Source organism: Hemicordylus capensis, chromosome 3 (assembly GCF_027244095.1).
Source record: "Hemicordylus capensis ecotype Gifberg chromosome 3, rHemCap1.1.pri, whole genome shotgun sequence".
Taxonomy (NCBI): Eukaryota; Metazoa; Chordata; class Lepidosauria; order Squamata; family Cordylidae; genus Hemicordylus; species Hemicordylus capensis.
The window spans coordinates 60,016,689-60,029,709 of record NC_069659.1 but is presented as its reverse complement, the minus strand read 5'-3'; the positions used below and the strand labels follow the sequence as shown (position 1 = coordinate 60,029,709).

Below are 13,021 nucleotides of genomic sequence, written 5' to 3'. Positions count from 1 at the left end.
TTTTTTTAAAGTTGTGGAGCTGTCCAGGGTGCTGCAAGATACTCTGCAGCCATCTGCACAAAAAACAACTAATACTAACATTTCTGTACCAAGTTGGAACTGGCAACTGGCTTCCTCTATGCCAAATGCAGACTCCACCCAAAGTGTTTGATTTGCCCCCAGCTGACAGCTCAAGAAGAGGAAGAGGACTTACCAGGAATCGAAAAGTTTTGTGAGGAAATAAGGGTGGCCCTGACCTTCTACTTCAGTCTGGTCCTAATAAATCTAGTTGTGTCCCATATAATTAGATCTAGGTTATCCCATGCTATGGCACAAGTTTATACCAGAGAGACTGGGACCGCTAGATCCTTTACAACTCAGTGGGAAGCATCCAGACTAACACTTCCTTTGCATTAGAACATTGTGTGTTTGCAACAATATTTTGCTGTGGCTGTGCTTCCCTTTGCTGTCCCCCATTCCTCTACCAAAAACATACCCTGAGGCTGAGGGGCCCTCCACAAGATACATCAGGGACAGCAGAAAGAAGGGGGCCTCAGGAAAAATTGCTGCATGCATTAAACTTTCTAACTGGTACCCTGCTAACTGAGCAAAGAGGCACCTTTTTAAAGTGGTGATTCTCTTTTTTGAGCAGAGGGACAGCAACTGGCCCTATCCATCTCCAGCACAATATCCCTCCAGTGGCTGTTGCTGGTGTCTATCTTATGTTTCTTTTATTAGATTGTGGGCCCTTTGGGGACAGGGAGCCATTTTATCTTATTTAATTTAATTTAATTTAATTATTTCTTTATATCTATGTAAACTGCTTTGGGAACTTTTGTTGAAAAGCAATATATAAATATTCACCGTATTCATTTAAATATTTGTCATATTCATAATGCGAGGATGCTGCTTTGGTGTAGATGCTGCCAAATGTTTTTATAAGCAATACTTGAGTTAGCGCTAAACAAATAGGTCTACTTAAACACAGAAAGATGGCTTGGGCATCTTTGGTGATTATCATTGTAAACACATCGTTCTCTCTCTATTTATCTCATATTATTTCTGATTCCCAGAAGCAGCTACATCAGAGAAGAAGGCCATAGCTATTCCTATTCATCACCTTCCAGGATGATAGATCAGCAGAGAAGGTAGTTTGTTACAAGGGTGTTCCCCCCCCCTTTGAAATTGCAGAAGTCCTATTTCAATTCTAAGTTTCTCCTGATATGAATTTGTGCAAAATTTCATTTCATCTGCATGGATTGGATCAAATCCAAGGTTTTGGTCATAAACATATTCATTCAATTTTGACTACTCATCGAGTTGGAGGGATGTTCGGTGCCATCTAGTCTGACCCCGCTGCTCAAGGCAGGAAATCCAGAGCTGGAGCACCCCCAACAGATGACTATTGGAAAGGAGAGCTGGTCTTGTGGTAGTAAGCATGACTTGTCCCCTTGTCCCCTTGTGGTAGTAAGCATGACTTGTCCCCTAACCAGGTCTACCCTGGTTACATATGAATGGGAGACTTGATGTGTGAGCACTGTAAGATCTTCCCCTTAGGGGATGGAACTGCTCTGGGAAGAGCAGAAGGTTCCAAGTTCCCTCCCTGGCATCTCCAAGATAGGGCAGAGAGAGATTCCTGCCTGCAACCTTGGAAAAGCCACTGACAATCTGTGTAAATACTGAGCTAGATGGACCTATGGTCTGACTCAGTATATGGCAACTTCCAGTATATGTTCCCGTCTCTGCCTGATGAGCTCCAGTGAGGGAGAACATTCCACGTTGCAGCTTATTTGGTTCCATTGTGGAACTGCTCTTACCATTAAGAAATTTCTCCTAAAGTTCAGCCAGAACTTAAGCCCATTAGACTTAGTCCTGCCCCCTGGGGCAGCAGATGACAAGCTTTTGCCCTCTTCTACGTGACAACCTTTCATGTATTTAAAGAGTGCTATCATATTGCCCCTCAGTCTTTTATTCTGCAGGCTAGAGATACCCTATTCCGTCAACATTTCTTCATAGGACTTGTTTTGCAGACCCCTGGCCATCTTTGTGTCCCTTCTTTGTGGAACCCATTCCAATGTGTCTACATTTTTAAAAGTGTGACACCCAAAACAGGACATAGCATTCCAAATGAAATCTGACTAGTGCAGAATAAAGTAGAACTGTTACTTCTTGTGACTTGGAAACTATGGTTCTGTTAATGGTACATAAGATTTCATTATCCTATTTTGCAGCTGCATCACACTGCTGGCTCATGTCCAGCTCATGAACAACTGCAGTCCCAAGAACCTTTTCACGTGTGTGCTTCTTTGTTGCTTCTCTTCCCTGCACTAGGGATGTGCATAGAACCAGGCGGGGGGTGGTTCGACAGCAGGGGGTGTGTGCATCTTCAAGGGTCAGGGAGGGTGCACTTACCCCTCCCGCCGCATTTCTCCTGCTGGCGCTCCATTTTTAAAAGCCCCTCAGGGCAGCAGCGTACCTCCCTGCTGCCCCGTCACCGCATCTCCCAAAGTAACTGGAAATATCAGATGTGCCTGTGCACACCAGGCACCAGCATGTATATGTTGTGGGCAGGCAACATGCCAAGTGTTGCCTGTCATGATGTCTTTTGCTGACGTCCCAATGCCCTCCTGGCACATCCCTTTATCATGTGTGTGGGGAGGGGCTGTTCATCAGAATGGCAACTCTAATCCAAATCCTAGTTTAAACTAGCACTTGCATCTCATGTGGAGCTGCCATTCAGATGAACAGACACTCACATGCAATAAAAATATGCCCCAGAAGAGCATCAGGACGTCCACAAAAGATGTTATGATAAGTGTACACTTGTCATGCCACCTTTCATCTGAACAAAGAAATATCATCGGAACTACCTCTACGTTGCCCATTAGCCCTGGTTGCAAACACGTAGCTCCTTCTGTATCCAACTTCACCCATTTCCTCCTAGAAATGTGAATAGATTATTCCAGCTTTCTTTAGGGACCACTTTTGGAATAACTTTTACACAACTATTACTTCTTTCGAGTATAACTTTTAAGAACAAAGAGCGGGCGCCTTCTGCTCCCTTTCTAATACTAAGATTTCAAATCTGGCTCAGAACTAGTGACACTGTGGCTGCATTCACATGTAACATGGAACAGAGGGTCCAATGGACCCCCAGTTCTGCCCCCCACATGCCTACCTCTCTGCATTCTATCACCCAGTACCGGAACTGCAGTAAAGGAGAGGGGGAACTGGCTGTGTGGGTGGGGAATTGACTTCTGGGCTTCCTCCCTCACATGGACAGCCACGGCAGCCAATTGGAACAGAGAGAGGGAGGAGCTTCCTCCCTCCTGCAATTTCAGAGAATCCAGCCTTCAGTTCTGAATACAGGTGTACAGCAACCGGCTGCAAACCTCAGGCAGGAGCAGCAAAATCTACCATAAATTGGAGGTTCACATTGGAGTTTGGGGAAAGAAACCTCAGGTTGCTTTTCCAACAAGGCAGAGGTTCCATGCATTCAGATGTACAAGAAACCTCTGCCCCATTTAACTCCAGTTTCCTGTTATGTGCGAATGGGGCTTGTGGCAATAACAGGAACGTCAGTCATTTACAATTTAACTAAGTTGTTGAAATGAAGAAGTGGGCAACAAACCTCTCAGATCAGTCATACACCCACTAATTAGTATCATTCTGAGATCTGAAGAAAAGGCCTTCAAGGCAATAATGCCTTTGCTAAATCCTGAAGATGACTTTTTTTCTGTATAGCTGGGGAGTTTGAGCGGAAATGCTGCTCCAAAGCTTCAGGCTTCAAAGCTTAACTGTGCATTAATTACTGTGAATGAAAAACATCTTCAGAAAATTATGCCAATTTACTGACCATATTAAAGAGAGAAAAATGACAGATAGACTTTTCATTTTGGGTCAGTTTTGAAGACATTCCCACAGCAGCAAAAATCTGCATTGCAGTTTTGCTGTGTTCGAGTTTCCTTTAAGACTTTCTCTTAGAAAAGCAAAGTGCCCTGTTGAAACAAAGATACGTATACGTATGGGAAATGGCCACCAAATGGGCCAGTATATGGCAATAATTGACTACAGTCAGTGCAGAAATACTCAGACCTGAATCCTACAGAAGTATACACACATGAAAGTGCACTGAGTGACTTGCATCATCTCCTATGCGTGCCATGTGGGGCATTGTGTACATCTGTTCCATTGTGCTCTCTGTCAATTGCAATCTTGTTACAGCAAGTTGTTGTCCCGTATTAGGCAGATGATATGGTTTCATGTTGACTATGAGCTACTGAATTCTTTCCGTCTGTCAGAAGCTGAGCCATGGGCAGCAGTTGATAGGGGTTGCAAGTCCAAAGCCAGACCTGAGAGAGCCAGGACAAGGACAAGGGTCAAGAATTATCAATAGTCATGAGCCAGGGGGTCACAACAAAAACTGGAAGTCAGGAACAAACCAAGGATCATTTCAAGCAGACTATCAGGAGAAGCACCAAGCCAGACATACCAGCACAAGAGCATGTTGATACTAGGACAAAGTTGGATCTGAAGGAAGGAAGTTCTTAAACATTTCCTGCTTGGAAATGGGAAGAGAACCCATGACTGATCTCACAGGGTGGGGCTAAGCTAGGCTTAAGGGCTGCTGCAGTGCTGAGAGTTGCCACAAGGGGCAGCAGAGCCCTAGCCTAATGTAAAGCCTAAGCAGAATCTGACACCGTCTTCTCAATGGAGTTCTTCACACAGCAGGCTTTACCACGGGTTTTTTTGTGAGGCTTTACTGGGAACTCGAAGTTGTCCCAAAATACTGACGCAAAAAGTGGATTTTTCCCCACCCTGGATGTAAATCGGGATACATTCTAACGTGCAGTGAAAAACCTGAATTATGTGTGAAGAGCTCCCCAATAGGTTGCAGGGACTTCGGGGTAAATCTGCCTGATATGTGAACGCACCCTTCCATTCCGGAGGAGATGTGAGCTAAAGGGCTTGAAAATCCTTGTGTGAAAAACACTCATGAGATTTTAATTGCATTATATATGGCAGCTATTCCCAATTTGTCTTTGCTGCACCACTTCCAGATATCCTTTCTGCTTGGTCTGTATTATAGCATTTGAGATACTGTGTTTGCCATAGGCCATCTAGCAGTGGTAGCTTCTGCAAATACAGGGATTGGGGATGGAGCCATAGAAGAGTATCTGCTTTGCAGGATGAAGGTCTCAGGCTCTGTCCCTGCTAGCCTCTGACTGGGGAAAGGCTCCTGTCTGAAACCCTGGGAGAGCCACTGCCAGTCAGCACAGAGTAACAATACCATACTGAACTAGATGGACCAATGGTCTGACTCAGTAAAAAGCAGCCACCTATGTCCTTAGGTGCCAACTGTATGGCTCTTGCTTTGCAACACCAGCGCTATAGCACAGGCCATAATACCATGCTACTATGACAATAACAACAAATTCTTATATACCACTATTCAAAAAAAGTTCTCAAGGAGGTTTACATAGAAAAATATACAAACAAGATGGTCTCATGTTTCCAAACAGCTCACAGTCTAAAAAGAAACATAAAACAGACACCAGCAACAGCTGTTTGAGGGACACTATGCTGGGGTTGAATAGAGACAGTTGCTCTCCTGCTAAAGAGAAGAGAACCACCACTTTAAAAGGTGCTCTTTTCTCAATTACTGGGCTGCTACAACATCATCAAATCCCATACTATGCATGGATTTGTGGGGGCTGCAAGGGCTCCTAGGATTGGGCCATATACCTTGTTCGCACAGAAACTAGAGATAAGAGACTTTCACATTCTATGCTGTCCATTTTTCCAAATGTCAAACAGTATACTGGCTAGAGACCTGACTTCAGCTTGATAAATTTAGCTTCAAGCCTTTGCTCAGCCAAGAGCCTCACTAGGTAACCTTGGGCCAATCACTATCCCTCATCTAACCTGTTTCATAGGGTTGTTGTGGAGACAACAATGAGAGGACCATCATGTGTGCCTATTTGATCACCCAAGAGAAAGGGTGCAATAAAAATGTATCTATCACTTCTTAGTAGGTGAGGCTAGGGCTTATTTGAACAGTTAGTCATATACACTGGCTCTCCATGCAACTTCCACCACACTGGGGAGAACCCTCGCTTTTTGGTTTGTAATCACATGTTAGAAATTACCTGAACCACTTTTAGAACTACTCACTTTTGTATTCAAATGGCCAAGGTCTATAGATCTTGGGTATCCTGCAAAACATGGGGGGGGGGGGTGCGACACACAAATGAACGAATGAACAAATAAACAAAAAAACCAAAACACACACTATTTTCTAGTGGCTATTTGTTTTGTCAGTGTGCTAGATGTAAAATGTCTTGGAAACAGAGAAAATTGTGTAAACATTGAAAACACACAAATATCCAACCATTGTAAAGTACATGAAGATTGCCGAAGCGTGGGAACGCTGCAATGTTGAAAATTGGTGCTGTCAAGCATAAATACATACCTAGGAAGTTCTAGGAATTAACATGCTGCCACAATGAAGCATTCCATTTAGAATGTTCTAGAAGGTGCCCTTCTGTCATTGTTAGAGGTCATGGAAAGTGCTGCATAGGCTCTTTTTTTTGAGGCAGCGCTTTGAATTAAGCAGAGGTGCTATGGAGACAAGCAGAGTAACACCATGGTAATAATATACAAAGAGGAAAGCTGTATAACATAATACGGAGACAGTCTATGACAGAGGCACTTCATTCCTTGATGCTTTATCTCCTCAAAAGCAACCATTAATTCAAGGCAGCTGGCAAGAAGCATTTTTAAAACCTGAGATCTAGCCCAGTAACTTACTTGGCACGTCTTTTCGCCTAACAAAGGGGAAGTGGGACAACTACAAGACACAAGTTAAGTGGATTCTATGGTAATAGCCAGACATTAATAGCAAACAGAGCAGCAGCAATTGACTTTTGGATCTTGGGTGTTCATTTAAAAAGTTACTTGAGAAAATTAATTACACAAAAACTACTTGACCGTAGAATATAAAATAGAGCAGATAATGTATTCAGCCCAATTGCTAAGCTAGAAACCTGCTATTTCTTAAAGGAAAGAAACTGGGTAAAGAGAGGGTTTTATAGCTGCTTCCTTCATAAACACAAGGAAATCTTATGTAGATTAACTAAATGCTTATTTAGCAACAACAACATTTTCTTCTTCTCCTTTCCCCCCCATTTTTCTTTCTGGCTCCTCCCCCACACTTTCTACAGAATCCCCCCGGGACAAATGTCCAAACAAACAGCAAAGATTACTGGATAGGATACAGCACATCCTTCACAATAACCAAAAAAACTGAATTGATTTAAAATCTAGTGACAAAAGTCTTCAAGTCTTTTAGGTGGTCTCCTGTCACAAATACTTCTCCTAAGTCCTGAGTTCTCTGGCACAGGAGCTGTTTGGTCTTCTGGTACCGAGGACTGTCCATCACTTTCATCAGCCTCATCTGTGAGGTAAAAACTAGATGCAAGATCATCTTCCTCTTCAGTTCCTCTCTTGAGATCAGACTCCCTTTCTTCTTATCTCATAGTATGCATGCTGGAAAGTCTCGGAATGTCTCGAAAGAAACTTCTTGCCATCATCCAATAGGACAGAATCTCCTCAGATTTCCATTATTTGTTTTGGTCCAGAATATTGGAAACATCCCTTTCTCACTTTTTGGCAGCCATACCCGAACAAAGTACCCCGCCTGAAATGTTAGCTGTTTCACACCCCATTTCTGATCTACATACAATTTACATTTTTGTTGCTTCTCCCTTATCCAGTCATGAATCTGTGCATCCTCAGGGTGAGATGGCACAGAAAGCCCGATCAGTTTTTGCCATTGGTAAGTTTGGTGGTAGCTTTGCTTCCTCTCAAGAGTTCAAAAGGTGATTTTCCTGTAGTAGAATAAAGAGTCGCGCGACAGGCAACTAGAATTTCACAAATTGCCAGGGTTGTTGTTGTGTAGTAGTAGCCAGTTGTAAACTTTCCTTCACTAATCTTTTCATTCTTTCTACTAAGCCATTCCCTCGAGGATGGTACAAGGAAAGAGTCTTGTGTTTTATCCAGGGGTGTAGTTGGGCGGCGGGGGGGGGGAGGACACACAGGGACAGAGGGCCAGCACTTCTCAGCTGTCATGAGAGCACCTGCTTTTTTGAATTTGCAACGACATCACTGGTTTTATCCCATGGTTCTGCAAGTATTGCTCCATTTCAAATAAGGTAAGCTGTGTTCCATTGTTAGTCACTAGTTCTTTGAGGAGATCTTCCCTCGTAAAAACTGCAGCCATGAACTGGATCATCTTGTTTGTAGTGATGTTGTCAGCAAATGAAACTTCTGACAACCTGGAATAGTAATCCACCATCACTATAACAAAGCTTTGCTTTGCGGGTTGGTTATCAAAGGCCCCGCTATATCCAGAACAAGTTTTTCCCAGGGACCATTGGGATCCTCTACTGGAGTCAAGGGGGTGGTAAAAGTATTCTGCGATTTGTCAGATACAGCATAAGCCATACAGTGTCTGATCACATTTTTAGTGTGTTTGTCCAAACCTGTCAACCAGAAACCTTCTCTGATTCGCCTTTTAGTCAGTTCATGCCCAGGTGACATTCATGGGCAAATTTGATCACTTTTGCTTGGAAGGAAATCGGCACCACCAAACAATCAGCACCAACTCATTGAGAAGAGAAAGCACACCCACTATGTGCATGTATGGTTGAAGATGTTCAGGTACCTTGTTTTTGCATGGCTATCCATTACAGTAGTTATGTAAGGTTTAAGTTCAGTAAGCAGTTGATCAGCACTGAGGGCTGCTTTCCAATCAGAAGACATGATCACTCCATGAGTGGATGAAGCTCTTTGTGCAATTAGTACTCCTTCATCCTCATCTTCTGGGATCTCCTCTTGGCCTGTAAGTGGAAGTCAAGATAAACAATCTGCAGTTGTACTCCAAAGACCTGGAAGATCAAAATCCATAATCTGGTGATCCATCTGGCTGTTCTTGGGGTTGCTCAACTTGATCCCTGAGTAGTAAATAAAGCAAATAGGGGTTTATGGTCTGAGCAGGAAATGAATTTGCTGCCCCACAAGTATGTCTTAAAGTGCCTCACTCCCAGAAACATGCTAGAGCATCTTTTTTTCAATAACAGAATACATCTTTTCTGAAGCAGTAAGCACTCTGGAAGCAAAGGCAACTGTAACTTCTCTTTTTTTGCTGGGTCAAGACAGCACCCAAACCATATTCAGAAGCATCTTTTTAAAAAGAAGACACAATGGAGCAACTTTGGAGGCAAACTCTCTAACAAATTTAGAGTAATACTTATAGAGTCCTAAAAATGAGCGAAATGCATCCTTGTTGTGAGGTTGTGGTGCTTCCCAAATAGCTTTCACCAAATCTGTTTTGGGATGTACGCCACACTGAGATAGTGAAGCTCTTCCCACGATGAAGTGGGAAGGGCTACCCTCTTTTGCCAGGAGGAAGCCCAAAAGCGTTTACCTCCCCACAGATGATCACGGGCAGGGCTCTGGGCAGGAAGATCAGTGGTGCAGACAAGCGGCAGCTTCCCTCTGACACTAAGAACATAAGAACAGCCCTGCTAGATCAGGCCCAAGGCCCATCTAGTCCAGCATCCTGTTTTGCACAGTGGCCCACCGGATGCCGCTGGAAGCCACTGGCAGGAGTTGAGGGCATGCCACTTGCTCCACTGCTCCTGGGGTCAGGCAAAGAGAAGTGCCACTGCATGGTGCCTCACCCCCCAGAGCCCCAGTAATGCACCGTGTGTGTGTGTGTGTGTGTGTGTGTGTGCGCGCGCGCTGCGGCTGCAAGCATCTGCGGCAGACACATGATCCTATAACCCATTTTTGGGGTGCACTCGCACCCAAAGAGGGCTAGTCACCTCTCCACTGCCGGGAGCCACGTGGCTCCTGCCGGTTCACATGCGCAGCAGAAATCAGACTGGGTTCCCTTAGCCCGGTTTCTACTGCATGTGTGAATAGCCTCAGAGTGTCCCAATAATATCACCAAGTATGTGCAAAACTGACATTTCTCTGCAGAGATGGTAAGACTGTGGTGTTGGAGTTTTTGTAAGAATTCTGTCAGTTAAGCATCATGCTCCTCATGGTCTTGCCATACACTAAAATGTCATTCTGAAAGTAAGTAATGCCATCTGTTGTTTGTTGAAATACCAAAGCTGCAGAGGCTAATCCAAAGGGCAGTCTTTTGGATTGAAAAAGACACTCTGGGATAATGAAGGCTGTGTATTTGTGAGAGTTTTTGAGCAAAGAAATCTGATGATACGACAAAGGCAAGTCCAAAGTTGTGAATACTGAGGCTGCTTTCAGAGTAAGCGGCATTTCATTGATAATGGGTAATGAATGACAAGCCACTGCCATGTTGGAGTTCACATCTCTTCAGTCTATGCAGATTCAAAGTGTACCTTTTGATTTCTGCACAAGAACAATGGGAGAGATCCATTCTTATTACTTAACAGATTCTATGATGTCAACACGCTGTATCCTTAAGAGCTCCTCAAGTGGTTGATGCAATGCAATGTGTATCTTCCTCACTTTGTGTTGTACAGGTATTGCATTTGCCTTCATCTGAATTTTATGTTAGAAATGTATGACAGTTCCACGAGTATTAGCAAAAACGTCTGAGAAATCAGCAATCATGTCAGCATATGGATGCTTTTGTCACCTGTAAAAGGGTTCCATGCTATTTGGGTCTAACGTTATCCATAGATCTTTCTGGTGTTTCCAGCCCAATATTGAGACTACTTTATGTGACACATACACTTTCCCTTCTGCAGTACATCCTTTGTATTCCAGGAAAGCAATAAACTATCCATTATTTAATTTATTTAATTTATTTATTACATTTATATCCTGCTTTTCCTCCGAGGAGCTCAGAGCGGTGTACATGGTTATTTTTCTCCTCACAACTACCTTGTGATGTAGGTTAGGCTGAGAGATACATGACTGGCCCAGAGTCACCCAATGAGTTTCATGGTTGAATGGGGATTTGAACTCGGGTCTCCCCAGTCCTAGTCCAACACTCTACGACTATGCTATGCTGGCTCTCTTTATGGCAATAGAGGAGCCTCCATATTCCCATGGGTTGATGTCTGGAACCTTCAGACACAGATCTGATATAGTGAGGAGTTTCTTGTAAAGCAGATGGGAAATGATAATTTACAGAGAACCAGAATTAGCCAGCATCCACACTCCATGGCCATTAAGTTGAAATTGGCAATGTGGATAAACAGCTCTGACTCTGTCACACTTAAAATGCTGTCAGGAAGTCAGTTCATCGGCCTCATCCTTATCATATGGTGACCCAGTAATGGAGTGAGCAGCAGACCTGCAAACCTTAGCAAAGTATCCCCTTTTCTTGCTCCTGTTGCAAGTGACATTCTGTGCAGGACAGTGAACAGAATTGGCTTTGTGGGCAGAGTCTCCACATCAGTAGCATTGGTAGCTCCAGGGCTGTCCTTAGAGAGCCCTAGCAGGGTGTGGGGCCTGGGGCAAATCAGCCTGTGCAGGGTCCCAGGCGTGGAGCCTGACCTCCAGCAGCCCGTGTGCAGCCGCAGCCCTGCTGCCCCCCCCCATGTCTGACATCAGATGCGGGGGGCATGGTCTGGCTCCCGAACAGAACCTTGAGGCTCCATTCAGGAGTTGGAGTTCAACTGCAGGGAACAGCCGCTCCTGGCTGCGCTGCGAATGCAGCGCCAGCCTTTTAATTCCTGAAGGGGTCGCACGGCCCCTTCAGGAGCTACTTAGGCTGGCGCTGCATTCCTTTGCAGGAAAGAGCCGCTCCTGGCTGTGCTGAGAACACAGCGCCAGCCTTAGTTTAAATCCCGAAGGGGCTGCACAGCCCCCGCTCGGGAGTGAAACCAGCACCCCCGTGTCTGACGTTAGATGCAGGGGGCGTGTCGGGGCTGTGAGGCACAGCCCCTAATTGGGCACGGCCCAGGTTCTTTGAACCCATTGGCCCAATGGTGGCTCCGCCCCTGCAGGGTCCCCTTCCAGTTAATTCTAATGGGGGTTAAAAGAGTGGGGCCCAGGGTGGTCACCCTGCTTGCCATGCCCTAAGGACAGCCCTGGGTAGCTCCTGCTTTCTTGTGCTGCCTTGTTCTGGAGCAGTGCTGAATGAGACTATTGGGATTGCAAGAATTTAGACTGAACAGCTTGGATTTGGGGAGGTGAATTTGGTATTCCAACATTGATTTGGCACAGTGAAGAGCATTTTCCACCCTCCTAGACATCTCTATAACTTTTCCCAAGGTATGTTTCCACTCCAATAGCAGTTTTTCACACAGTTCAGAGCAGTTGGTTTTCATAACAATCTGATCCCTGATCATTTCATCAGTAAGGTTGGCAAACTCACAGGTTGCAGTTAAGGCACACAATGCTGTGAAATACTAATCAATAGATTCACCAGGCAGTTGGGATCTAGAATAGAACTTGTAACGTTCAGCAGTCACACTCAAAGAAGGGTTGAAATGATAATCTAAAGCTTGAAGAGCAGCTTCATAAGAATTGGCATCCCCTTCCAAATTGTCAGAAAAGGGCAAATGATTATATATTCTCTGGCCTTCAGGGCTCAGGAAGTGAAGCAATATACTGTAGTCTTCTGCTTTGCTGGAGTAAATTCAGTGATCTGTATGATGAAAAGGTAATTGCAGAAATAGGACCTCCACAGTTTCCAGGGGGGAGCAGCTTCTCCTGGTGTGGACAAGAAAAAAAAAATATGGTGGTGGGATCTGAGTCATGCTGCAGTGGGCATCCAGTGAACAAAAGAGTCCAGGGTTGATAAGGGAAAAATACTTTCAAGGGTTATGCAGGACAGGAAGCCGGAGAAAAAAAATATCAGCAGCAGCTATAGTAGAAAGCAGTTCATGAATCTAGGCCCAGCAATACAATGCAATGATGTTGCATGAACATTCACAATCTTTGCAGGATTACACACTTAACTGGTTCCAAATCTTATCCCCAAATGTTTCATAGCTGCTTCCCCCATAGACACACGGAAATCTTATGTAGATTAAGTAAA

The 13,021-nt window shown here is 44.4% G+C and overlaps 2 long non-coding RNA genes across 2 annotated transcripts in view; one reads left to right on the top strand and one right to left on the bottom strand.

Annotated features, from left to right (window-relative positions):
* The first annotated feature begins 1,080 nt into the window (after nt 1–1,080).
* Nucleotides 1,081–13,021, top strand: part of LOC128352331 (uncharacterized) — a 45,608-nt gene continuing 33,667 nt past the window's right edge. The window contains exon 1 of the long non-coding RNA XR_008320325.1: nt 1,081–1,127. This is a non-coding gene — a long non-coding RNA (uncharacterized LOC128352331). The remainder of the gene's footprint in view (nt 1,128–13,021) is intronic.
* LOC128352330 (uncharacterized) lies at nt 3,854–6,438 on the bottom strand. Its single transcript, XR_008320324.1, has 3 exons — nt 6,371–6,438; nt 6,154–6,194; nt 3,854–4,331 (listed from the first exon to the last, which is right to left on the bottom strand). It is a non-coding gene; the product is annotated as an uncharacterized LOC128352330 (long non-coding RNA).